Source organism: Schistocerca nitens, chromosome 3 (genome assembly GCF_023898315.1).
Source record: "Schistocerca nitens isolate TAMUIC-IGC-003100 chromosome 3, iqSchNite1.1, whole genome shotgun sequence".
Taxonomy (NCBI): Eukaryota; Metazoa; Arthropoda; class Insecta; order Orthoptera; family Acrididae; genus Schistocerca; species Schistocerca nitens.
Window position 1 is genome coordinate 181,239,955 of NC_064616.1, and position 27,896 is coordinate 181,267,850.

Consider the following 27,896-nt stretch of genomic DNA (forward strand, 5'->3'; position numbering starts at 1 on the left):
AGCAATATATTTATTAACTGTGTATTTCTAGTACTTAATTCTTTTAGTACCACAACTATGTCTGCTAATACAAAAACTACAAAAAAATCTCTTAATGAGTTACCCAACAACTAATACTAGTTTAAACCCTACTGAATCTGTTGCCTGTTAGTTAATTTATTTTGATGTGCTTAAGTTGTAGATGGTTATTTCCGCTATGGAATCCATCCTCATATACAGTGGATATGTGAGAGATGTTAGGTAAGTGGAGAGACGACGTATGGGGTATCTGTTTCTGCGTGAGGTTGAGAGATTAGTTTCAGTCTGTGAAGGCCTCAGTGAGATTCTTGGCATAGTTGGAGAGGGACTGTATGATACTAAAGATGTGATGAACATTGGTACTGAAGCTGTATGGAAGGGACTTCTTGGTATGAAATGGATGTCAGCTGTCAGAATGGAGGTAATGTTTGTGGTTGACACATCTGATGGAGACAGAGGTACTGATGTATCCTTGAGGTGAAGGTCGACATCAAGGAAGTTGGCATGTTGCATTGAGGAGGACCAGGTGAAATGACTGGAGAGGTGGTGTTGAGATTCTGGAAGCATGTGAACAGGGTTTTTTCACCCTTGGTACAGATCACAAAAATGTCATCAGTTAATCTGAACCAGGTGATTGTTTTTAGATTCTGGGTGGTTAAGAAGCACTCCCCTTCATAGCCTGTTAATACGTTGGCATAGGATGCTTACTTGTGGTTGCCCGTTGCTATACAATAGGTTCATTTGTAGTTGATCCCTTCAAAGGAGTAATAATTGTGGGTGAGAATAAAATTGATCACAGTGACCGGAGAGGAGATTATAGGTTTGAAGTTGGTTTGGCATTGGTAAAGTTAATGTTCAATGGTAGCAGGGCCATTGTCATTTGGGATGTTGGTGTAGAGGGAGGTGGCATTGATGGAGATGAGCAGGGCTCTGAGTGGTGAAGATAGAGGAACTGTGCAGAGTCGACAGTGGATGTCGTTAGTGTCTTTTATATTTGAGGGTAGGTTACAGGTTATAGGCTGCATGTAGTGCTGCACAAGAGGAGAGGTGCCCTCTGTGTGGCAGTAGGGCAGCCTGAGTGGTTGGGTTTATAGACTTCAGAAAGAATGTAGAAGGTAGCAGTGTGGGGAGTGGTGGTGTTGAGGAGAGAGACAGACTCAAGGGAGAGCCTCTGGGATGGACTTAAGGTATGAGGAGGGACTAGTGATCATGCTGGATTTCTGGAATAGACTCTTTGTGACAGGGTTTTTAGGTGGGTATATCAGACAGCTGGTGGAACCCCTCTGCTAGGTAATACCTGCAGTTCATAACCAGAGTGGTGGAGCTTTTGTTGGCTGATAGGATCATAAGCTTGGAATCGGATTTTAAGTGATGGAGTGAGGTTCTTGCTGTGGATATAATGTTGGTTTCCCTGATGAGGGATATGGCGAATGTTGCCTCACCATGCCCGTACTGATAAAGACTTGATATACTACATGACTGGCCATAAAAATTGCTACACCATGAAGATGAAGTGCTACAGACGCGAAATTTAACCGATAGGAAGAAGATGCTGCGATATGCAAATGATTAGCTTTTCAGAACATTCACACAAGGTTGGTGCCGGTGGCGACACCTACAATTTGTTGACATGAGGAAAGTTTCCAACCGATTTCTCATACACAAACAGCAGTTGACCAGCATTGCCTGGTAAAACGCTGTTGTGATGCCTCATGTAAGGAGGAGAAATACATACCATCATGTTTCCCACTTTGATAAAGATCGGATTGTAGCCTATCGCGATTGCAGTTTATCATATTGTTACATTGCTGCTCGTGCTGGTCGAGATCCAATGACTGTTAGCAGAATATGGAATCGGTGGGTTCAGGAGGGTAATACAAAATGCCGTGCTGGATCCCAGTGGCCTTGTGTCACTAGCAGTTGAGATGACAGGCATCTTATCCGCATGGTTGTAATGGATCATGCAGCCACGTCTTGATCCCAGAGTCAATAGATGGGGATGTTTGCAAGACAACAACCATCTGCACGAACAGTCTGACGATGTTTGCAGTGGCATGGACTATCAGCTTGGAGACTGTGGCTGCGGTTACCCTTGACGCTGCATCACAGACAGGAGTGCCTGCGATGGTGTACTCAATGACGAACCTGGGTGCATGAATGGCAAAACGTCATTTTTTCGGATGAATCCAGGTTCTGTTTACAGCGTCATGATTTTCACATACATGTTTGGTGATATCGCAGTGAACGCACATTGGAAGTGTGTATTCATCATAGCCCTACTGGCGTATCACCCGGCGTGATGTTATGGGGTGCCATTGGTTACACATCTCAGTCACCTCTTGTTTGCATTGACGGCACTTTGAACAGTGCACGTTACATTGCAGATGTGTTACGACCCATGGCTCTACCCTTCATTCGATCCCTGCGAAACCCTACATTTCAGCTGGATAATGCATGACCGCATGTTGCAGGTCCTGTACGGGCCTTTCTGGATACAGAAAATGTTTGACTGGTGCCCTGGCCAGCACATTCTCCAGATCTCTCACCAATTGAAAACGTCTGGTCAGTGGTGGCTGAGCAACTGGCTCGTCACAATACGCCATTCACTACTCTTGATGAACTGTTGTATCATGTTGAAACTGCATGGGCAGCTGTACGTATACACGCCATCCAAGCTCTGTTTGACTGAATGCCCAGGTGTATCAAGGCCGTTATTACGACCAGAGGTGGTTGTTCTGGGTACTGATTTCTCAGGATCTATGCACTTAAACTGCGTGAAAATGTAGTCACATGTCAGTTCTAGTATAATATATTTGTCCAATGTGCAATGAATACCTGTTTATCATCTGAATTTCTTCTTGGTGTAGCAATTTTAATGGCCAGTAGTGTAGATGTTTCAGTCTCTTAGTGAGTGTGGCGTCCGCCCCCCGTAGCTGAGTGGTCAGCGTGACAGACTGTCAATCATAAGGGCCCGGGTTCGATTCACAGCTCGGTCAGAGATTTTCTCCGCTCAGGGACTGGCTGTTGTTTCTTCCTAATCAACATCATTTCATCCCCATCAACACGCAAGTATCCGAAGTGGCGTCAAATCGAAAGACTTGCACCAGGCGAACGGTTTACCCAATGGGAGACCCTCGTCACACGCCATTATTATTATTATTAGTGAGTGTGGGCCCTATATGTTCCTTGGATGCTTGTCATGCCAAAGTTAACATTAAAATAATAAGGTACAGCAAGATATGCTGTCAAGTTAGTCATATTTTAGAAGCATTTCAGCAGTGTAATTTGACATTTTCTTCAGTTTTATAATTTAAAAAATGTAATAAGATTATTCTTGGTGTGCAGTCATAAACAATGAATGATTGAGAAAGCACTGGTGCAGCAGATACTACAGTGTTCAATAGTTCTTCAGTTGCACCTGTTTACTTGGAGCCTCAGATATAATTTACACATGATCATTGCAAATGATAACTGAGTCTTGTGGTAGCATTCTAGCTTCCCGAGCATGGGGTCCCGGGTCCCGGCGGGGTCAGGTATTATCCCTGCCTCGAGATGACTGGGTGTTGTTGTGTCATCTTCATCATGATCATTCATCCCCATTATGGGCGGAGGAAGGCAATGGCAAACCACCTCCACTAGGACCTTGCCTTTTACGGTGGTGCGGGTCTCCCGCATTGTTCCCTACGCTCTGTCATGGAGTATGGGACACCATCATCATCATCATCATCATCATGATCAACTGGAGACTATTATTATCATAAAAATGCTGAGTGTTAATGAGGTAAACTGCTGTGTACAAGTAAAACTGGTAATTGTGGAAAACAAAATAACTGCCAAATATTAAAACCAGCCTGCTGAAAAAAAAAATGTTGTTTACCATACTTAACATATTCCTACAGGATAGTGTATCATGAGCAGTGCAGAGAGTAAGGGCACTGTGAGATATACTTCACAAGGAACTCCTGTTAGTAAAGGTTAAGGTACATCTATTTCTGTTTATGTTTTAACAACCCAACAGGACCATTATACAAGTGTAGGATCCTTATTTGAGGACATGTGAAAGGGCTCTCATCTGAACTATAGAACTGTTCCAAAATAATGTGATAAGAAGGATATAGCACTACACCCAAATGACTTCATCATGTTACAAAATATGAAAAGAGTCTGAGATGGTGTTTTGGTATGTCTGGTAAAAAAAATGAGAAAAAATGTTTATTTCTTAAACAACTCTTCTTACTTCTGGACTTAGTCTCCTTTGACGGGTATACGTTTGGTCCAATGATCCTGCAGCATTTTCATTCCATAATAAAAATATGTTTTGTCAAAATCTACAAATTACTCATTGACAGCAACTATCACTTCTTCAGCTGATGACAGTTTCTTCCTAGCAAGCCAAAGTGGCAAATCAGGGAATAGGAAGAAGTCACTTGTGGCAAAGTCTGGTGAACAGGGGGGATGAAGAACCAATTCGAAGCCCAATTCATGCACTTGCACCATTGTTACAACTGATGTGTTGGATGGTGCATTATCCTGGTTAACCTCCACTAACGTGCATGCCACCTTGTTTTTTATTTCAGCCTCTACAAGCCGCAAATGGTCCAACAATGAATCATAATAGGGTCTAGCTATGGTAACATATTTTCCCAATTAATCTATAAGGATTATTCCTTGGGAATCCCATAAAACAGTGGCGATCATCATACAACCTGTCAAAATTGTCTTTGCCTTTTTTGACGCACTTTCACTAGACTTCATTCATTGTTTTGACTCTGGTGTGTAATGTGGGATCCAAGATACATAAACAGCCACAAATTAACACAAAAAGTCTTGCAGACATCACCAGACATTGTGTTGTGGTGTTGTGCCAAATGCAATTTTGCTCAACTGTGAACAATTGTGGAGTCCACTTCGCACACAGCTTCTTCATAGCCGATTCTCTGTACAGAATATTATGCACGAGCTCAGTTGAGATGCCTAAAAGATCAGAAAGCTTATGAATTTTTAGTTGTTGGTCTTGCATTACCATATCATGGATTTTATTAATGTCTTCCTTTGTTACGACTTCCATTAGACAGCAGGAGCGTACTTCACATATTCAGTGCTTATTCAACCACTACATGACTTCTTCCAATCCCGTTTTGATTTGTGTGGCCGTCCATCTCATCACATGGAAGTGTTTAATAGCAGCACAAAACACAGTGTTCTCCATTTTTAATTATAGTCGACACACTGACCAATTTAGACAGATGTCAACAATCTACTGTACACTATACATTGTTGAATTTCTTTATACAATCCTTGGAATTATCAGGCTTATCAGTCATGAAAGCTCAACAAAAATGTTCCATTCTTTCATGAAGATTTACCTGTCTTATCAAAAGACCTTCGTACTTAGTAGTTATCCGTCATATATATGACCAGAATGAAAAGGAACAATTTACATTGTTACTGAATCTGGTTTACATAATACCTACTGCGATGGTGTTAGGGATGGTGACTTTCCTGTAGTAAGATTTTTTCTGAAATGAGTTATTTTCAACATTAAGTGTATAATTTCATTTAAATTGCTAGTTACTTTTCAGATCTATGTTTGATGTCTCCTTAGGTAGTGACAGGCTGTTAATTTTTTTATTTATTTCAATCATAAATGGTCCTTCAGTTTTTAGTCTCTTGTATAAGGCAAGACTTTGACTTAACAACTTCATATATCCTGGAGTATCAGACTCTGAGAAAAGAGAAACATGTTCTTAACTCTTGTACCCCTACTTTCTCTTCTAGTGCATGTTATGATTAATTTTAATGCTAAGGAGAAGGAAGTTTCATAAAGTGCTTCAAGTGTGCATTTCAGTAAGTCGTACAATCATTTGATCCAATATGCAGCTGAGTTCATAATGTCAGAAATTTCCCGAGAACCCAAGATAATCTTAGGCCAGTTTAAAAATCTGAAACTTATAACAAGGTCTTATTCAGCAATTTTTGTTCATTGTATCTACATTTCAGCCTTGTCACTTAGCAAAAGTTTGTATGTCTGTATGGCATGTTTAAGTGAACAACAGCAAGGTATTGCAACACCAAATTCATATTTCTCTTCTCTTCTAAGGTGGTTCTAGTTTGTAAATAGGTATTCATTTCTAGAATAGAAGGAGAAGAAACAATTTAAGTTTATATTGTCACTTGATATACCTGTTGTTCTGGTGTAAGTGGTGAAATAATTTTATGGCAGCATATTTCAAATGTTTCTGAGCTTTAGCTGTCAGTAATAAAGTTGTACTGTTTCTTGTGGCAATGAAGATCTGAGTATTAATATCCATTTCAAACAGTGATGGATTACTTAAGACAGATGTCACTAGTGAATATATGTTACAAAGAGATACCAACAAAATGAAAGTTTGTGATCATGATGTATTATATTCACCATTTGCATTAAAGTAATAAACACTTTTATTCTTAAGATATAACTCTGTGTGACATGAGTGCAAAAAATGAAAGTTTGTTTATTAAAACACATGGCCCATGTGCTTTGTTAATTTGGAAACAGTATACACTACCTGACAAAAAGTGTAAGGCACCCAGAATGGGAGAAAGAAACAAAATGAAACTTCATGGATTGATACAGTATGTCACGTTATTTCAGATATTACAATATGAGTTCAAATTGATATAGAGCTCACTAATCAGTATGACGTTATATCTCTTCTGGCCTGTATGTATGCATTGACTATGTTTGTAATAGTGCATAAAACCTGTTATATCCTCTCCTGGGTAGGGCTTGACAACAGTTGTAACCAGCCTTTGGTCCGAGCTGATCCCACACTTGTTCATCAGGCAGAGCTCTGGAATCTTGCTGGCCAAAAGAGTAGCCTACCTCAATATCATGCAGACAGTTCATAGAGACATGTTCCATGTATGAGTGATGAGTGTCCTGTTGAAATCTGGCCCCGCAATACTGTTGCCTGAGAAGTAACACATGAAGAGGCAGGAATTTCTTGATGAAATGTTGTGACATCAGAATTCCCTGACTGACTACCAGCTGTAACCAGAAGTCATACCTAACGGCTCTCCAGACTGTGATGCCAGGAATAACACTGCTGTGACTCTATAAAACATCGAAAGAAAGTGACCTCTCTCCAGGTTGCCACCGTACTCAGTAACAGTGATCATCTAGGATAGTGCAGAAACACAATTCATTGTTCAACACAATGCAATGCCATTCATCAGTACTCCGGTCCTCCCGTGCACAGCATCATTCCAAACACAGCTGTTTGTGTTGTGATGTTTACTGATAGCCTAAAAATGGGACAGTAATTGCGTAATCCAGCTGCTACTAGTCTCTGATCAATGGTGCAGGATAACACAGTATGTTGTAGGTAGGCCCTTGTTTGTTCTCAAATGGCAGGTGCAAAGGTGACAGGGTTATGAAGTGCTTCACATACAGTATGTTGATACTCCCTTGTGGTGGTTACATGTGGTTGACAGGAACCCTGATGCTGAGTATGCTGTCCCTTACACTCCCATGTAGAGCAACAATGGCCCGTTGCCACATCCAAATGCCCCACAAATCTGGATGCTGCTCAGCTCACTGAGCTGGCTGGATGAGAACCCACAATGAGATCACTTTCTAACTCTGTCAGGTGCTGACAATTCTGTCTCATGTAAGTGGCATCTGCATGTCCTTCACAGGAATAACTAAACATCTGATGCAGTTCACTCCCCTTATATACCCTAGCAGTCCTGCGCATATGAAATTACATTTACATCTGACCATATCCTCTGGGTGCTTCACTTTTGTTTAGTCAGATTGAGTATTTGATCCACTGCCGCTTTATTCATTTCAAGTTGAATTGAGATATGTGTCACTGTGGTCACATCACTGGATTCATATTTGGTAGGGGTGCAGTTCATATGCCAGTCATTCTAACCTAGTTTAGGTTTATCTAATTTACTTTCAGGGATTGTCAAGACGTTCCTTTCAGTGAGGAAATTGCTGATTCCTCCTTTCTTTTTGTCCTGCCTAGCATGCATATCCAGTGATTTTTATGTTGTTAGACATTAACCTAAAGTGATCTTTTTTTAGTTGTTGCTGTTTATTGTTGATTATTAGAACCTGCAAAATAAATCACCTTGCTTGGAACTGCAATGGTTCCATTTACAACCCAGTTTATAAATTTAATTTCTGGAAACAATGTTATTGTGGTCTTACCATAAAATATTCATAATACAATTCAATAGCAATTCTCCGGCAAATTATTTCTACATAATTTGTCAGGGAAGAAGTGACAGTAAACTAAACATAATTCAAATGGTTGTCTTACTGGAAATATTTACTATGATTCACAGTAAAATCAAGAAGAAAGATGATTTAAAAATGTATTGCGCCTCAAATATTGTCTATCATAATTATTTCTCTGTTTATCAGCCTCTTGGTTTGTGAAATAGAGCTCAAAACCTAATGCATATTTCTATAAACTATCCTCCTTTGGCTTGCATTTGCCAAATTGCTTCTTAAGCTATGCTAGTTTGAGTGAACTAGGAAACGTTAATAAGCGAAAATTTTTCAAGAGTGGGTTCTAAATATTGTGAACCCCCATTCTTACTTTTGCTCACTAGGCAATAGGCCCACCTGTTTGAAAATGGAAGAGCACATATTGGATTAGCTTTTGTAAGTGGATTTAAATTAAAAGGAAGATAAAAGTTAAGAATTTATTGGAAAATTGTTACACATTTCCATAATGAGATGAGCTTATTTGTCAGAATTATGTAAAACAAATTTAAGAGCTAGTTATTCAGACAGAAATAACATCTGTACCATTTCCATTCAGTATTCACTGCATCACAAAATTTGCGATTCCAGTTGAAACACAAAGAGCACATAAGTCATTGTTCTACAGTGAAATTATCAGAAAACTTCTTATGACAAAATGTACAGATAGCATCCACAGAATCGTAATCAAGATCCAGATTGATATCAACTTTGCTGTCTACTTGTGAAGGTTCATGAGCAAAATCATTGTTAGAACTTGAGCTTTTATACTTTCTTTTAACTTTTTCCTCTTAGTGTTGGCAGAATTACTCTTTCATGTTGCTCCACATCTTGAAGCCTCATTTGAAGTGTTTGTGCCTTTAGAAGCATAAAAGATTTCCAGCTTTTTCTTACAAGAAGAAATAGTCAACACCACATTCTCGGGACCCTTCAGTTGAAATTTGGTTGAAATTTTGGCACAGCTTTTACATCCTTGGTCACGTTTATAGGATAGAGCGATGGCATCAGATGTGGAATGCAACGTGGGTTGAGGCTGATCCTCACCAATAGACTGAATCTGGCTGTCAGTGCTATGTGATACAATCCTAAATGCTAGATCAACTGTGTCTATATTTGCAAGTAGTTAAGGCCCACATTGAGCTTCAGAAATAGGCTTTGGTTGGTTAGCATTCAGTTCATGAATACAGTCAGCTTCAGTAAATTCTGAGTCATTATAAGGTCAGACACCAGTGCCATGAAAACCATTCAGTGCATTTCTCACGATTGCTGCTCTAACGTATGCTTTGTCCATGAGTTCAGCTACTTCACACTGTGTCACAACTCTACCCTAGTTACTGTAAATCCACCTCTCAGTTTCTTGAATATAAAGTTTTAAATGGCTTCATGGAAGCAATATCTAGAGGCTGCATCATATGCATGCTATGAGGTGTAATACAGACATGGACAAAATCTTGGAATAGCTCCAGGAGGAACTCCCGTCATTAGCTTCAAGTCCGGCTTTTTTTCTGGGGAAAGCTATATTGGAGTGACATACTAGCTGGCACCTGACATGGTGTTCAGATATCCCCTATCTGCCAATGACATTGTAAATTGCCAATTTTCCTTTCACACAAATAAGTTTCAAATTTTTGCTTTGGACACTTGTGATTCCAGTTTTGTGTATGTTAAATGTTCTGTTAGGGTTGCACTTGATTTTAGCTGCTCTGCTTTTAGAATACAGAAAAATGACTTCACATTGTGTTGAATAAAGCCTAAGTTTCCAGCTCTTGTCAATGATTGTGGTGTTCCTGTTGTTAACTGGGAACAATTTCTTTTCAAAAATAAGTTAATCTACTTTTAATCTGCCATATTTTCTGGTTTAGAAGATGGGTGAGGCAGATTGTTCTTTAAGACAAGCTCAAACACCATCAGCTTTAACTCCTTATGTGTCCAACCAAAAATAATCTTTTCCCCTTCTGCATAGTACTATATCAGTTCTTTCTCTACTTCACATGTCATCACATGTTTCCTTCCAAGTGTCCACCTCCATTAGCTGAGTGGTCAGTGCGGTGGAATGCCATGCCAAGGGGCCCGGGTTTGATTCCCGGCTGGGGCAGGAGATTTTTCTTCGCTCAGGGACTGGGAGTTGTGTTGCCTTCATCATCATTTCATCCCCATCTCTGATGCACAAGTTGTCCAATGTGGCATCAAATGCAGTAAGTACTTGCCCTCTGCTGCCGAACTTCCCCAAATGGGGGACACCTGGCCCTCAATGCTTTATGCTCATTTCCATTTTTCATTCCAAGTTTCTGTCTCACAACTGTAGTTTCCTTTTCAGTTTGTCCTTTTGCACATCTTTCAACGTACTCTCAAATTGTTGATCTGGGTACTTCATACATCTTCAATGCTCTCATCATTCACATTTCTTTTTTTATGGACAGCCAGACAGAAGTTAACAAATTAAAACAATTGCTCCTAATATTGCCTGGTGGTAATATCAGTATCCACTTGATGTGTGATATTGGGAACACAATTCATTCAACACCAATATACACATGACAGCTCTTCAAACACCTTTCCTGCTTTTTAATAATATGACTGGAATCCTTATTTAATATACTTTCCAATGGTTTAAATGAAATGTAAACATTTACCTAGTAGTTTCCTTGATTTATTGCAGTCAGTGAAAGTGCTGGACACAGCCTCAAACACTATAGATGCCATACTGTTTCCTCCATCACTCTTAGGAAGCTTGCAACTAACTCTGGTCATTGCAAAATTGCAGAAATTCAAGGTTATCACAGAAACTCACAGATGACATGAGTAGCAGCTTCAAAATACAAGTAGGTGATAGTGGTGTAGGGGCAATATCATTTAACACCAGACTGTTACTGGTATCTTATTCATAACATTAATTAAACACTATTGTCAGTATTTCATGAAATGATAAGATAAATTGTATGAGATAATTATTTATCTATGATATGTGTGTGTTGCAGACTAACTAAGTACTTCTAAACAGTTACAGGCTACACATTGTACAGTACTTCATCCTATACTTGAAACTCCATACTCACCGTTAACACATAACATAACTTCTCATTTGACAAACATAGAAATAAAACTGTAATAAATGGCCACCCCTGATGTAAATTTAAATTTTCCAAATGGCTACAGTATATTCACATATCATTGTTCCTTATAGCACTATGTATCATTGACTGTTACATAAAAATTTGTGAAAATTAGATCATCATAAAGGATGGAAGGGCTGAAATGGACATTATGCTATAGATTATGTAAACCACCATAAATCAGCAGTTATGGCTACATGATTATACCTTCTGTTTCACTTATAGAATTCATACACTGTGAAGCCTTCACTTATTGCAGCCAAGACCTTTAAATATTGTAGTACAAATGAAAGAGGACTTTGATATAGTCCCACTGTAGAGAATCTCCCTCCAGAGGTTGGCACATAATTGTATTCAAAACAATATCCATTCACATATAATACCAGATGTTTCACTTTCTTTACATAGCTTAATAATTCTATGAGTAATATAGCTTATTGATATTATGAAAAACATTCCCCACAATCCAAGTGGTGTGCAATTATTTTCTTTTAAAATATATGTGGAACTGTTGATGCAAATAATTGTTGATCTTTAAACAGTGGAACAACCAGGATGGAATGTAACAATATTATGAAAAGGATAGTCGGTACTCACGTGATAGTTGAGATGCTGAGTCACAGATAGGCACAGCAAAGAGACTGTCTGAAAATGAGCTTTCAGCCGATTAGGCCTTCAATAGAAACAGACAACACGCACACACAGACCCTAACCTCTGCCAGCGCCTGGCTTCCGTAGCCAGAGACTGTGGTAATGTGTGTGTGAGTTGTAATTGCTTAAGTGTGTGTGTGTGTATGTTTTCTATTTCCAACAAAGGGCTAGTTGGCCGAAAGCTCACTTCCTGACAGTCTTCTTCTTGTGCCTATCTGCGACTCGGCATCTCAGCTGAATGGAGTGTAGCAGATAATATTTTCAGTTACTAATCTTTCTTACACAGTCAGTAAAAATGAAGAGTTTACATAAATGCATTGTCTTGATTAGGGGCAGTTGTTATGTGTAGTAAGAGAAGTAACAGTTTTGATCTAATGAAACTATGTGGTTCCAGAGACCATTTCAGTTCTCGAAAATCTATCAAACAATGAAACTCCAGGTTGGAATATCAACAACTGTAGGAAAAGTATCGATTGCTACTTGCTGTTAACATGACCCATTGAGTTGCAGACAGGCACAACAACACATTACAGCTTTTGGCCACAGCCTTCTTCATCAAAGTAAACACACACAACCATACTCACACAAGCAAGCACACCACATACACACATGACCACTACCACCACCAGCACCTCACACCAGAATCACATCAATGATGTTCATATACATACTGAAGTGACAAATGAAAATTTGTTCTGAGGCCAGGATTCGAACGTGGATCTCCTCCTCACTATGCAGATGTACTAACCACTACACCACACTGGTACAGTGGCTTTGCACAACTGCTCACCCAACCCTGGCATGCCTCCCTCCTCAATCCCAGTTCCGTATCATGCCTCAGCCCAATTAGTATTCCCCCTAAACTAGGAACGCCAAGTTAGCTGAGGAGTCAACAGGAATTTGGATTGAGGAGGGAGGCTTGCAGGGTTGTCCTCACAGTTGAGTAAGCTCACTGTGCCAAGGTGGTGTAGTGGTAGCATGTCTGCCTAGTGAGCAGGTGATCTGGGTTTGAATCCCAGCCTTGGTGCAAATGAATTAATATATTTTTAGAGTAAGAAAGAAAATTATAATCAGGTGACTTATTTTTCAAATGAACCCGTATGACCAGTGTGGTTCTTAATTGTCATTTTCTTCTGTGCTGTATGCTTACCGTTATACAGCAGATTTCTGGAGGGAAGGGGGGGGGGGGGGGGGAGGAAAGAGAAAGAGAGATAAGAAATGCAAAAGCATAGTATCCTATAACAACAAATTCAATGGGTAACAACTGAAATCACTCACATATATGAGGGAATGTAGACTGTATACAGAGAAGGACAGCATGAATTGGGACAGGTATTTTTGACTTACAAGAGGGAATCATAAAAAGTTCTTAAAATTAAACTTAAAACAGTTTTGATCCCAATAGAACATTTATTAAAAGTTTGCAACTGATTTCAGCCAAAAAACTACCATCTTCAGACCATATACACTGATAGGTAAGTACAATTCCAATATAGAAGGAAACATACCTTGTACTTATCTTATTGTATCTGAAGGTAATTGCTATTTGTCTGAAACTGTTTAAAATTTGTTAGAAAATGTTTGGTTATGATCAAAACTGTTTTAATTTTAATTTTAAAGTGCTCCATGAAGATCACTGTTCTATTCTCCATTAAAATGCTTTCTAGAATTACATAATACAAATGCTGTAAAACCCGACCTGACAGATGCCTGAAGATAGACATCAACTATCCTATATAAGCCTTCTTATCATGTCTCAGACAACAGTATTAAATGAAAAATGTAGAGATATAGTTGAAGGCCTGTGTATTGTTCCTGTGGGGCACTATAGCCCAAATGAGACTTATTACGGAGCAGACACACACAAATGTGAAAGGAATGGTAGGAGAACCTAATATGGGGCATAATGGGAGTACCCTCTGGTACGTACTTCACAGTATTTTGGGGAGTGAGATTATAGATTTAGACATAGATCTCTTTATTTTAAAAACAATTGTACGCCTTTAGTCTCACGCTTTCAGCTGCATTGTATTTCAAAAAGATATTCCTGAGCCCATACCGTGAGAAGCTGGGTTACCTCCTAATATTATGCTGGACCTCCATTTGCCCTGTTTAGTGCAGCAACTCAACAAGACATTGAACTCAACAACTCGTAGGAAGTCCCCTGCAGAAATATTGAGCCATGCTGCCTCTATAGCCATCCATATTATGATAGTGTTTCCAGTGGAGGACCTTATGCATGGTCTGTCCTCTCGATGATGTCCCATAAATGTTTGATGGGATTAATGTTGAGGCATTGGAGTGGCCAAACCATTTCCTAAAATTGTCCAGAATGTTCTTCCTACCAGCTGTGAGCAACTGTGGCCCAGTGACATGGTGCATTGTTACCCATAAAAATTTGGACACAAATGGCAGAAAATGACCTCCAAATAGCCAAACGTATCCATTTCCAGTGAATGATCAGTTCAGCTGTCCCATAGAACACTGTCCATTCCATGTAAACACAGCACACGCAATTATGGAGTTGCCTCCAGCTTGCACAGTGCTTTATTGACAACTTGGATTCATGGCTTCCATGGGATCTGTGCCACACTCAAACCCTACCATCAGCTCTTACCAACTTAAACCAGGACTCATCTGACCAGGTCATAGTTTTTCTATAATCTGTTGTGGTCACAAGCCAAGGAGACGCACTTCAAGGGATGCCATGCTGTTAACAAAGGCACTCACTTTGGTCGTCTGTTGCAATAACCCATTAATGCCAAAATTCACTGCACTGTCCTAACAGATAAGTTTCTTGTACATGCCACAAACATTTCTGCAGTTATTTCACACAGTGTTGCCTGTCTGTTAGCACTGACAACTATAAGCAAACTCTGCTGTTCTTGATTATTAAGTAAAGGCCTTGTTACCTTCAAGAAGAGCTTTTAGTTGCTGAATTTTGTATGGTTTCATGTGTAAACATCAACACAATACACGCCAGATGGACATTGGGGGCTGAAACTGTGGGGAATGTGTTCGACATCTGTCTCAAACAATTGCGGATGGCCCAGCAATTTACCTTTACACAAACAATCTGTTCCTTGGAATTGTCCATGCCATCATCTAATGCTCTGTACTGTAGGAGGAGCCACACCATATCTAGTACAAAAGTCACATAGAATCGTTATTATTGAACTGCACTGTATAAAACATAGAACAGGAAACCCTTTATGTTGTTCTGACACCATTTCTGCAAGAACTAGACAGGGTGCACCATGCTGGTACCCACCAGGAATCATGTAAAACTTAAGAATTTGCTTCTTTCATCAGTATGTTGTTCATGCATACATCTCAAATAACATAAATCGGATGATTCTTTTTGACACATCCTGTATAATTTAAAACATAGATAGAAAAAGTTTGCTTGTAGATCTGAAAGGGAAACTTGCATTACATTGCTTCCTGGAGAAGATATATGTCTTTCAAATGACAGTAGCAAAGCAGGGTGAATTATGGTACGATATGTGTATGATATTACATTTCACATCAACAGAGTACTGATAGTCAAGTATTTTATCTCAGAGGATGGTGCTTTAATTACTGAACCTAGTCATATGTACCTTTTTAATTAATATCAATATTGCGGTCACTACATGCCAGTGATGATACAATTTCAAAATCTCACACCTTTGACAGTGTGATAGCTCATGTTATATGGAACTATAGCCTGCACCCACCATTAACATTATTTCACTTTGCACCTTGACTTTTAACAAACCTCTGGAGACAATAGCTATACAGGCATGTAAATAAGTGGAATGCTGCTTCTTTCATTTGTTTCCCATGTGTTCTCTCTCTCTCCCGCTCTCTCTCTATCTCTCTCTCTCTGACTGTATCTCTCACACACACTCAAAGGAGCACCTTTCCCTTTCTGTCTTGCCTTCCTTACTTTCCTGCAGTTTGGTGGCTCTGCTTGTGTGCTAACGAACCATGTCAGGTTTGATGTTGGCACCAGGTAAAGTAAGTTTGTGAACGGGCCTGTTTATCCAGCTGGAATGTTTTCCGCATCTGGTCAGCCTCCCATCCCATCCCTATAGGCTAGCAACAAAAGAGCAGCCTGTATTAAATAAAGCTTGTCATTCCCTAGGCTTATTTGTCATTTTCATAGTGCTTGGTTTTCATTCTACTGTCTTCTCTAAAAATTCACTGAGAAATTTAGAAATTAGTGTATGTAAAAATATAAATGCTTTTACCCAACTATTTTTTGTTGAGGCGGGGGGGGGGGGGGGGGGGATTTCTTGATCTGATGATATTGTCTCACTTTGATCTGCAGCTACTAGACAATAGGAGAATGTTTGCCAAAGGTATACTACACAGACTACAAATCCATTGTTTATATACTCTTGATTACAGAGAAGGAAAATTTCTAAAGTTATAAAGCAGCAAATTTTCAAAACTCATTCTTATGGATAGATAAAATCCACATGGTACAGTGACACTAGATACCAATAGTAGTTTAAATTTAATGTGTGGATTGGAATTTTAAATGCGTCCTTGATACAACCAAATTTCTAATTGGCATGTATTACAGATACTGTGTATAGAACGTGTTTTTAAAAATAAAATGTAGAACCACTGCTTTGTGTATGAGAAAGCTCCAATATTGTTTCAGGTACACAGGAACATATCTGCAATTACTGGTGGATTAGTAGAGAAAAATCAGTTCCGTGGAAAAGAGATTCCCCTTGACATCATTTCTTTTCAATATGTGTTGTAATCCAGTTTAAACTTATGTAACGAAAATGTATCAATTAAATAAATGAGTTTTTCATAAGGACAATATCAATTCATTGAATAATGATTATTGTATCACTGGGTGGAGTATTGGTGTTTGCTATAATCAGAACACTCAACATTTCAAATTGTAACTCTTAAATATAATCATGTGATATATAGTTGTTCAACAGGTGCTTGTGAAATTTCTCTATGGCTTCTTTGTCAGGAAGCTGATTAAGGTTTACATTGCAATCAAAATAACATTCCTTCAGCTATTCATATCTTCATCACTTGTTGTTACCCGTCATTCCCTTGTAAAATTTAAAAGAGAACTTTGTATAATATACATTGTTTTCACAGGATCTGATAAGCAATGGTAAAAGAAAGGTGAGTTCATGATACTGTTAAGATTGCTAATTCTTTTCTATGAGAGGATATCATAATATACAATGAACAGCCCACCCTCACCTGACACACACACACACACACACACACACACACACACACACACACACACACACACACACAGACACACACAATCCGTAATGTATAAGAAATGCTACACAGAATTTACCAGCATTAGTAAATCCTTGTAAAGCTACAAGGAACAACTGATAATTCTGTGTATAATTAACAGACATGAGTTTCAGAAGAGAATTGTAATGATACTGTGTACCATATCCCACATTTGATACTGTACCCTGCAGAGTGCTGAGTGGAAAACCATGTTACCATAAACTGTTACGGCTGGTCTTAGATTTTGTCCCCTCTGCTGAATATGAGTTCAGTATTGTGTTATACTCAATGAATAATATGTCAGCTATTTTCAAATGAACATTATTTCAGAGATAGTGATGAATGCAGCTTTGATTACTAGAAATTCTGATGCTGTGAGACTTTCCCCATCATGCTTTGCTGTGGCTAGCTGAGGGCCCCACAAAGTCACTTTAGTTTATAGTCTTTCAGACATTAGTAATCTTGCAAAGTGATTAATAAGATAATACAGAGCAATTTTGAGCATCTCTCTTAGTGATTGTCAATTTGATCATTATGAAAGTAATTAGCTATATTATATCAATGTGTCTGTGTCACTATACGCTTTCCCAGTCAAAGAGAAGCAACAGTTTGTATGTGTGCTATAATGTCTTTTTTATTTCTGTGGAGTAAGAGGAACTGTTTACAATTCCATACTACTCAATTAGTCACAGCATTGTCACCAGTAACGTATCCAGCTCTGTTGTGCATCTCACTGCAGAATTGGTACAATTCATTATCTGCATGGCACTGTGATTCACTGTTATATGTGCACTAGATGTGATGAAAATAAGTCATTCTACATTTAGAGATGATGCCCATTGTTGTGGCATAAAGACAGTGATGGCATGCCAGTCAGAAACAACAGGGAAGAGAAGGCTGTGAGAAGAGGTCAGCCAATCGAATGGTGACTGGCCTCCCTCCAGGTCGACAATGTGACAGCAGCGGCCACTAGGTGAAGACAACATGAGCGCTGCACCCGACTGATGGCAACTACTTTGATAGCAGCTTCAACATTAGCCACTTTGTTAGCCATCGCATTGTAGCCTCTTCATCGGCAAACTCTGTGTAGCACAAGTTAGAGATCAGCATTCACTACAAGAATTCTCAGATCAAAGTTAAGTATTTGTACTTGTCTTGTTGTAAATAAAACTCATTAATATGAGTTGTTTCATTGTTTGTCTACCAAACCGAGGATGCAGGATTCCTAGACACAACACTCGTAACATGTAACTCTGTCGCTGTGCATGCCAGAGTAAAATTTAAATGAAGTACTCTTGCTGCTCATCTTACAAAAGGACACCTGGATGAACTATACATCTGCCCAAACTCTACTTAATCAAATTTTGTTTCCTCTGTATTATTCTGACTGAACATATGGCCAGTATGAGATGAACAGTAGTTTCCTTTGGGATTCCATTGAATTTAGTGAACGAAAACTTACATTTGGAATAAGTACGACTTCATCTAAGTGCTTGGTACATTAACTCTTTTTAATATGAAATTTTATGTAAACACAGTTTTATGTGGTTATGTTCAATTGAGCATTTCTTAGAATTCTTCTAATGAATAGATTGGGGTTCCTCATGACAAACTGTGCAGCATTTTCTTTAACAGTTTTATTGGCATACTTTCTATTAGGAAAAAGTGTTTTATACACTATTTCAGTTGTCATATGAACCATACTGTTGTTAGGTTTTGCTAATATTTTCTGTGGTAAGAGTAGAGATGTACATGATCTGCCACTGTACTCATGTGTTTGAATTGTTACAAGTATGTTAGGTAATTCAGGACATATGTAATTAACACTGCCAAAATGTGTAAACTGGTTACTATCAAGATTTCATATTAATGAACAAAATCATTCACTTTATATTATTATCAGCCCTTGTTGTTACTCTGACTGTCTTATTCCGAATTACAAGACTATCAATTTCCTTTTTGCTGTATGCCAAGAGCATGATAAAAAAAACAGCTCATCATTCAAGCTCTGGAATCCAATGGAAGTTGACCAGCTTCCGTAACAGTCTCTGTAATGCAGTTTCATGTGGATGCAGTACAGATGATCATGCAATCAGCAGTACTGCTCTCCCTGCTGGTTTTCTGACTTTCCAGACCTTATAGTCATAAATTCCCATTGAGGAATTGGCATCACAAGGCAGAGTATACCCCATACAAGTTCCCCTACTGAGGAAAAATTCTTGCTAGTACAAGAAATTGAACCTGGCTCCACAACATGGCAGCTATTTGTGCACATTGATGTGGCTACTTTCCTTCACAGTTGTCGAGCAGTGCTGGAAAAGGAGCTTCCTGAAATCCTCACTGCCAAGTGTATCCTGCCACCAGGTGCACAGCAGTTCTGTGCTGTGAGAAGACACACTTGCCCCATCCTCCCCTCACCCCCTCCGTGCCACAAAGAAGACAGTATTAGTACAGAGAAAAGAATAAATAAAATCTGGGGGAAAGATGCTTTAGTAGAAAGCTATGTGTAGAAGAAAAATGATGTACAAAACATTTAATAAACATTTGTGAATGTGTATCAGTAGATATCTTTGGGGTTTCTGCTTTATTTTGGTTCTTTCATCACAAATTTTGAAAACCCACCAAATTTCAGGTAAATTTCACGAAAAAGATCTAAAAATTCATAAAAAACACGAATTTGTCTAATGTCAGATTTTGCTAACAAAAAATGTGAAATCGACATGAACGAATAACATTCGCCATTGTTTTAGTGCATTTTAACCATTTTTCTGAATGTTTTTACTGTTTTATAGTGCATTTTCATCTCTTTTTCAGGTATGTATATTTGTGCATGTGAAAAAAACATTTTCTGTATATTTTTATAAGAATAATTTAAAAATAATTTAAGTGATGATATATTTGAAAATATTACTGGTGCTGAAATATAATGACAATGATGAAATCAAACTGGATTTAAAAATGTATTAATTGTAAAATAATTAAACAATGAAGTTGTTATTATCAAAATGTCATGCGGCAAATGTAAAAAACGTACAGAATAATTTGTCGGAAATAAAAATTCTGTCGATAAAAAAATCTGCTTCAACCCAAATAAAAATCTGTCTTTATCTTGAACTCAGTTCATTTTCTTAACTTTAAATAAACTGCATTTATCTTTAACACAGTTAAATTTGTCTTGAATTTGAACTCTCTAAATTTATCATATATTCATTTAAGTTTTAATAATTTCTTATTTGGCGAAGAGTTCTCGGGCTTCCAGCCGGGTGACGGTGTCTTCAACCTGCGACGTTTCGACGAGTGACATACTCATCATCTTCTGGCGAAGTGCCGAGACTTTGCGGATGCCGGTCCCTTTATACCTGCGGTGTGCCCCCCACCACCTGGCCGTGGGAGGCTGGGTCCAGAGGAGCCGGCGGGCGAGGTGGAGGGGGAAGCGGGTGCGCCGTTCGTGTCTCCGTCAGAGAATTGTGATCGCGTCTCGTGAGCTGGACGGTTCTTGTTGCGTTCCTGGCGTACTGCGGCTAATGCTGGATTCCAGGCCGCGCTCAGTTGATAGCCTTCATCCCTGGTCACAAGATTCTCGTGGACCCGTATTTCTATTGATTCTTTAATGACGCTATCCCAGTAGCTCCCGGCTCGGCACAGCACCCTGGTGTTTTCGAAGTCAAAGGTGTGGTTTTCTTTGATGCTATGTTCAGCTATAGCAGATTTCTCTATCTGTCCAAGTCGAACATGCCTGATGTGTTCCTCGCACCTTTTAGAGATTAAGCGCTGCGTTTGACCAATGTACTGCACACCACATTCGCAGGCAATGTCGTATATACCAGGTGTGTTTAGTTTGAGTGGGTCTTTAGCTGAGACCAGCAGCTCTTTCGTCTTTGGCGGTGGTCGGAAGACGGTATTTATGTTAGATTTTCTACATCTACATCTACATTTATACTCCGCAAGCCACCCAACGGTGTGTGGTGGAGGGCACTTTACGTGCCACTGTCATTACCTCCCTTTCCTGTTCCAGTCGCATATGGTTCGCGGGAAGAACGACTGTCTGAAAGCCTCCGTGCGCGCTCTAATCTCTCTAATTTTACATTCGTGATCTCCTCGGGAGGTATAAGTAAGGGGAAGCAATATATACGATACCCCATCCAGAAATGCACCCTCTCGAAACCTGGCGAGCAAGCTACACCGCGATGCAGAGCGCCTCTCTTGCAGAGTCTGCCACTTGAGTTTATTAAACATCTCCGTAACTCTATCACAGTTACCAAATAACCCTGTGACGAAACGCGCCGCTCTTCTTTGGATCTTCTCTATCTCCTCCGTCAACCAGATCTGGTACGGATCCCACACTGATGAGCAATACTCAAGTATAGGTCGAACGAGTGTTTTGTAAGCCACCTCCTTTGTTGGTGGACTACATTTTCTAAGCACTCTAGCCTCCCGATTTTGGCTGATGTGGGCCCCAAATATGGAAGAAAGGCGAGTCTCTTGTTAACTTCCTCTTCCTCTTCCTGAAATTTGTCAGCCTGTCTCCTCTTGAAGGCCCTGTCAATCTGTGTTTCACTGTACCCGATTTTCCGAAATACCTCTCTTAGGTGGTGTAATTCGTCTGAGAGGCTTTCTTTGTCACAAATGACGTGCACCCTATGTACCAAGGTGGTCAGTACTGACTGGCGTTGTGCCGGATGGTGGCAGCTGGTTGCATGGAGGTACAGGTCTGTGTGCATCTTTTTTCTATATACTGAATGGCCCAGCATGCCATCCACTTTCTTCCTGATCAGTATGTCCAGGAATGGACTACAGCCATTCTCTTCTACTTCCATCGTGAAGGTGATATTTTCATGTATGCCGTTTAGGTGGTCCATAAACTCCTCCAGTGCCTCCCTGCCATGCTGCGAAATCACGAAAGTGTCGTCCACATAGCGGAAGAAGTGCCTGGGTTTACGGTGAGCAGTTTGTAGTGCCACCTCCTCAAAGTGTTCCATATAAAGATTTGCGATCCCTGGAGCAAGGGGAGATCCCATGGCCACTCCATCCACTTGTTCATAATGCTCTCCATTGCACTTGAAGTAGGTGGTCGTAAGTGCATATTCAAAGAGCTTCACTGTTTCAGGCTCGAAGTGCTGATTAAGGAGCGCCAAGGCGTCTTGTAGCGGTACTCTTGTGAACAAGGAAGTGACGTCGAAGCTCACGAGTAGGTCATCACCCTGTATTCGGATGTCCTTCAGTATTCTAACGAAATCCGCGGAGTTTTTCACGTGATGACTGCAGTGTCCCACCAGTGGTTTCAATAGTGTCGCCAGGTATTTGGCCAGTCCATAACTGTGCGAGTTGATAGTGTCCAGAATCGGCCATAGAGGCACCCCCTCTTTGTGAATCTTGGGCAATCCATACAGGCGCGGTGTCGTTGGCGCTCTGGGATACAGCCGTTTCTGCACTGCCTCTGGTAGATCTGAGTCCTTCAGTAGCGCCACGGTTTTCCTGGTCATCGTCGATGTAGGGTCCTTGTTGAGTTTCCTGTAGGCTGGGTCTTGATGAGTATGTCACTCGTCGAAACGTCGCAGTTTGAAGTCTCCGCCACCCGGCTGGAAGCCCGAGAGCTCTTCGCCAGCTGTATACGCCGGGAAAGCATACATTCAAATTTCTTATTTCTTTTTATTTTGTATTTTTTAAATTTTGCTAACTTTGTGCTAGTTTATACATTTTACCTTAATTTTCTGTCGTAACTAATTTTCATTTACTTTATTAAACTTATTTTTCTTATAAATGTAGACAAAATTGTGACAGATTAACATCATTAATGTTCATGATAATTGGAAAATTGTAAATTTACTAGGTACAGTAATTTTAGGAAAGAAGTTTTAATTGCTTTTATTATTACACATCTTAATATGAAGTTAATTATGTTGAAACATTTGCCTGATTTTGAACTTGAAATGATGATTATTTGTTAAGAATGATGAAAATAAACATTTGAAAGAAATATTTCCATTTTGTACTAATTTATTAGAGAAACATAAAATAAAGAAACAGTTAATTAACATCTAGTTAATAAAGCATTTGGAAAAAGGTTATATATTATAAATTTAGAGAACAGTCCAAACTTGCTTGTTCCTAATTTTTTTAATGTATCAAAATGAGAAATTATGGAAAAAGTGAAGGAAAATTTAAAATTACATATTGGTTTGAAAGTCAATTTTGTGATTATATGATCAAATAATCAGATTCTGAAGATATTAAATTGCAACATATAATTATAGAACAATGAATGAAGGAGATTTGATTAAATGTTATTAAATTGGAAAAAAAGAATTTTGATGATGAATGTCTGAATTTCAAACTCAAGGATCTGGTTGGAGTCTGGATCATGTTATTGTATTACAGTTAGCGATTAATAAATATATTGAATTAAGATGTTCATCTTACATCGAATTACCAGGAAAATATAAAAAGGCTTCTGTTAATGTTCAAATTATGATCAAAGATATTTTCTGTTACCAATAAAACCAGTATTATATCCTGTAGCTAAAAATGTAGAGGCAGTTTCAAAATATAAAAATGTTGAACTCGTTACTAATCAGATCTCAAAACATAAAGAAATGAAATTTATTTGTCATATGTGTTCATTACATTTTAACAATAAAGAAAATTCAGATAGCCATATTCCAAACTGTTTAGTAAATATGCCTCTAAAAGTGGAATTACCAGAGAAAAATTCATATATAAGCTCTAAAAATTGTCAATATACAATCAAAGTTTCTTTTGCTCTTATCCTGATTTTGGAAGGTTACGTTTTAAAAATGGATAACTGTGAGCCTGATCCAGAAAAATCATATACAGTCAAGTATCAAAAACCTTAACCAAGAGTTTTCTGTTATTACATTAAACATATGAATTGATGTAATATAAATGCATATAGAGGGCCAAATTGGCATAAAAATTTATCGAATGTAAGTAAAAATAAGTTGAAGAAATTGGAAGTTCATATTCTGAAATTGAAGAAATGAAAAAAAATTTAAAAAAATATGTTCATTCCGTAGAAGTTATTATTCACAAGAAAACAGAAAGTACATCCTCATCATCATTTAATTGGAAAGTATATGCATCTGTTATCGAATAGTTGTAATTAACAACTGAAACATCCATGTTTTGCACCAGCTTATTTACACAAGTTCTTGGGATATGATACTGAGTTGTCCATAAAGGAACTCAGTTTTGAGGAAAAAGAAGTAGATTTGATACATAACAATGAAGATAGATACATTAGTTTTGATACAAAGAGAGCAAATTTGAAAATGAGGTTGTTCATATATTTAAATTTGAGGCTTCTTCAACTGATAAATTATCATCAAATTTAAGAAAGGATCATTCGACAAAATTTAGAAAACCTTTACAAAAGATATACTGCCATTCTGGTGTCCCATTGTACATGCTCTTACAAGACACTCTTTCCGGTGCAGTCGGTGGTTTGTACTATCCCTGACGCAGCATAATGAGAGTGTTGCATTATGCCTGTTTTGCGTTTCTGACTCATTACTTCTACGTATATTTGTCCACTTACTCTCCTGGCATTCCCAGGTGAAATGTCTGAACTGGTAACACATGAAGGATTCCACAGGCTTTGCCTTGAGGCAAAGTGCAGAGTGTCCCATTAGACTACACTGTGAACATCGTGCCAGTGAAGGACAGTGGGATCATGACCCGTTTCACTTAAATTCTTAAACATCTATCTCTTTAATTGGCAGCCTACCATGGTCAGGTCTTTGGGGAGCTTCTTTTACTGTATCTGCCTTACGAACAGTATGCTTCTATCTACAGTCTCACGCTATATGCCCAGTCCTGCCACAGTTGACACATGTAGGAGCTACTTTTCGTTCTAGCCAGGGGATGCCTATCACCTGGTGCTTCTCCTTGTCAGGCAGAATTGCGCCTTCTTCTGATGCCACTAAATCAATGGCCACCGATAGAGTCCACTTTTTCCCTTGAGCCTTATTGCCATCTTTTTTTTGTCATCATAAAATCCTTGAACAAAGACTGCCTTGCCTAGTTTCCCAACTAAGTCGTTACTGCCTACCATTCCTCGTCCTTTAATACTCGTTTTGCTGTCTTCCTGAAATGGAATTACATTGTGTCCATGTGAGAACCCCACTGAATCATGCTTTCCTCTTTCCATTGAAGACTATTAAACATTTGACGTGCAAAGAAATCGATAGTATGTTTATTCTCATAATTCTCTAATAACACAGCCCTCACTTTGGCCCAAGTTTCTGTGTGATTTCTTACTAACAGCTTACTGCGGGCACAGCCTGTTATCTGTCCAATGATATATTTTGAGAATACTGTCCTTCCTTTAGGTTCTATTAAAATATAAGCATTAATGCAGTTGTCTATAAATTCAGATAATTGGTCCCTATCTCCATATAATTTTCTCAGAACTAATTTAGCTGCTTCACTGTACCTCAGGTACACCTGACCCCTCTCAGTTGCTGAAGCACTATGAAGATAATTTTCACCTGTTACTTCCCTGCCAGTTGTGCTGCCGGGATAAGCACTGTCTTCCATTGTCACTAACCTTGTCGATTGTGGTTGGTGCAATGGACTTGGTGAACACGTTGCCGGCGCGATGTGTGCCCCTGCTGTGGCTAGCCGCCTGCTCACAGTCGTGTGATGGTGCCAGCATGAAGCGATACCCTGGCAGCGGCGCTGGCATGCAGCGGCACCCCTTTGGTTCAGCGATGACGCGTTGTGGTACCCCCTCGGAGCTATACCGCAGGGATGCTTGGCGGCATCGCTATCGATACTGTGATGGAGTGTTGCGGCACCCCTGTTATACATATTCCTCCACTCTGAATTGCCTCTATTATTGATCAATTAACTAGTCTCCACACATCTGACACCAAAACTTTCTCATCTCATCTTATCCTGAGAGGGAGCAAGAGCAACACTCGCTGCGAGAGACAGGGGATCTTTCCTCAGTTGGTGATTCCGATGAGGCACTGCTTGTGGGCCGCCTATTGTAGCCCCGACCTCAGCTGAAAAGTAGACTATTGACTAGTGTAGAGTGTGGAACTCAGTAGGAATCTGGTCATTTAGCAGATGCAAGTCATTTACTCATAGACAAGTAGTTACTTTTCCTGGAAGTACCCCCTTGGCCCATTCCATAACTATATAATGTTACTATGTTCAAGTATCATAAGTATGCGACCTTAACATCCCGACTGCGGTGGCGAGGTGAGTGGAGTTTTACTCAGTACTTTCTTCTATGGATTATGACGAGTCCTGCTGCTGATCCTGACCAACACAGAGGTAGTGTCCCTGACATCTACCCACTTGCGCTCCTCCTCCAGTCAGTGGGTCGCCTGTTTATAAGGGGTGGTTGCACTCGACACCACCCTTCCGGAATGTTCCATGAAGGCTGTTTCATTTGTGAGCGTAATGAAGCTAACACATCATGTCTTGCTGCTAGCATGTAATATTGCCCAATGTCTTGTGTAAGTGTTCCCCTTGTGCTGGTGCCTGTGCCGTCCAAGGGTCAGGCGGCTGTGCTGGTAAAAACTCCATGATGCTACAGGGTCCATTCCTTGTTAGCAGAACAAGCTTTGCATAGCGGCTTCCAGCATATCAGACACATATTTCACAGACCTCTTGCTCAGCAGCAGTTTCTAAACTGTCTTTCTGACAAGATCTGAATACTTCCCACTTATCCATTTTGCTATTCTTAGGGCTGAATATTTTACTATATACGAAAATTTAATGAGAACCGTTTTGAGATTAACATGAATAAAATTAAAATCAAGATATTGACTTATATTTATAATATACAAACCCAAGATTTTTATGAAGATATGGATAAAAAAATGGTTCAAATGGCTCTGAGCACTATGGGACTCAACTGCTGTGGTTATCAGTCCCCTAGAACTTAGAACTACTTAAACCTAACTAACCTAAGGACATCACACACATCCATGCCCGAGGCAGGATTCGAACCTGCGACCGTAGCAGTCCCACGGTTCCGGACTGCGCGCCTAGAACCGCGAGACCACCTCGGCCGGCGATATGGATAAAATGTTTGATAAATTTGAAACAAGTGCTTATCCAAAAGATAATATTTACAACATTCCTCAACTACATAAAAATGCATTAGGTAAATTGAAAGATGAATGTAATGGAAAAATAATGGAGAATTTTTGTGGCTTAAGGAATAATGCATGGTTATAATATTGGTGCTACTGTGGAGAAAAAAATCTCGAGGAATTAAAAAACATGTCGTAAAAATAAAATAACCTTACAAGATTATAAAGATTGTTTGTTTAATGACACAGCACAGTACGGGACTATGAAAAAATATGAAGTATTAAACAGATAATTTACTCTGCCAATGGTAATAACAAACCATTAAGTCATCATGGCGATAAAAGACATGTTTTCGACAGTAAAATATAGTCATTACCACATGGGCATTATATAATTACATAATTATATATTTATAGTTATAAAATGGTTATTTGATAAATTTTACATTTAACACTTTTTAACCTTGATAAAACTCAAATTTAATATATTTATGTTTCCATTGATTCTTAAAC

General features: G+C 39.1%; 1 non-coding gene across 1 annotated transcript; it reads left to right on the forward strand.

Moving 5' to 3' along the window:
* Positions 1-12,998: 12,998 nt before the first annotated feature.
* Trnat-agu (transfer RNA threonine (anticodon AGU)) lies at positions 12,999-13,069 on the forward strand. The gene has a single exon. It is a non-coding gene; the product is annotated as a tRNA-Thr (tRNA).
* The last annotated feature ends 14,827 nt before the right edge of the window (positions 13,070-27,896 follow it).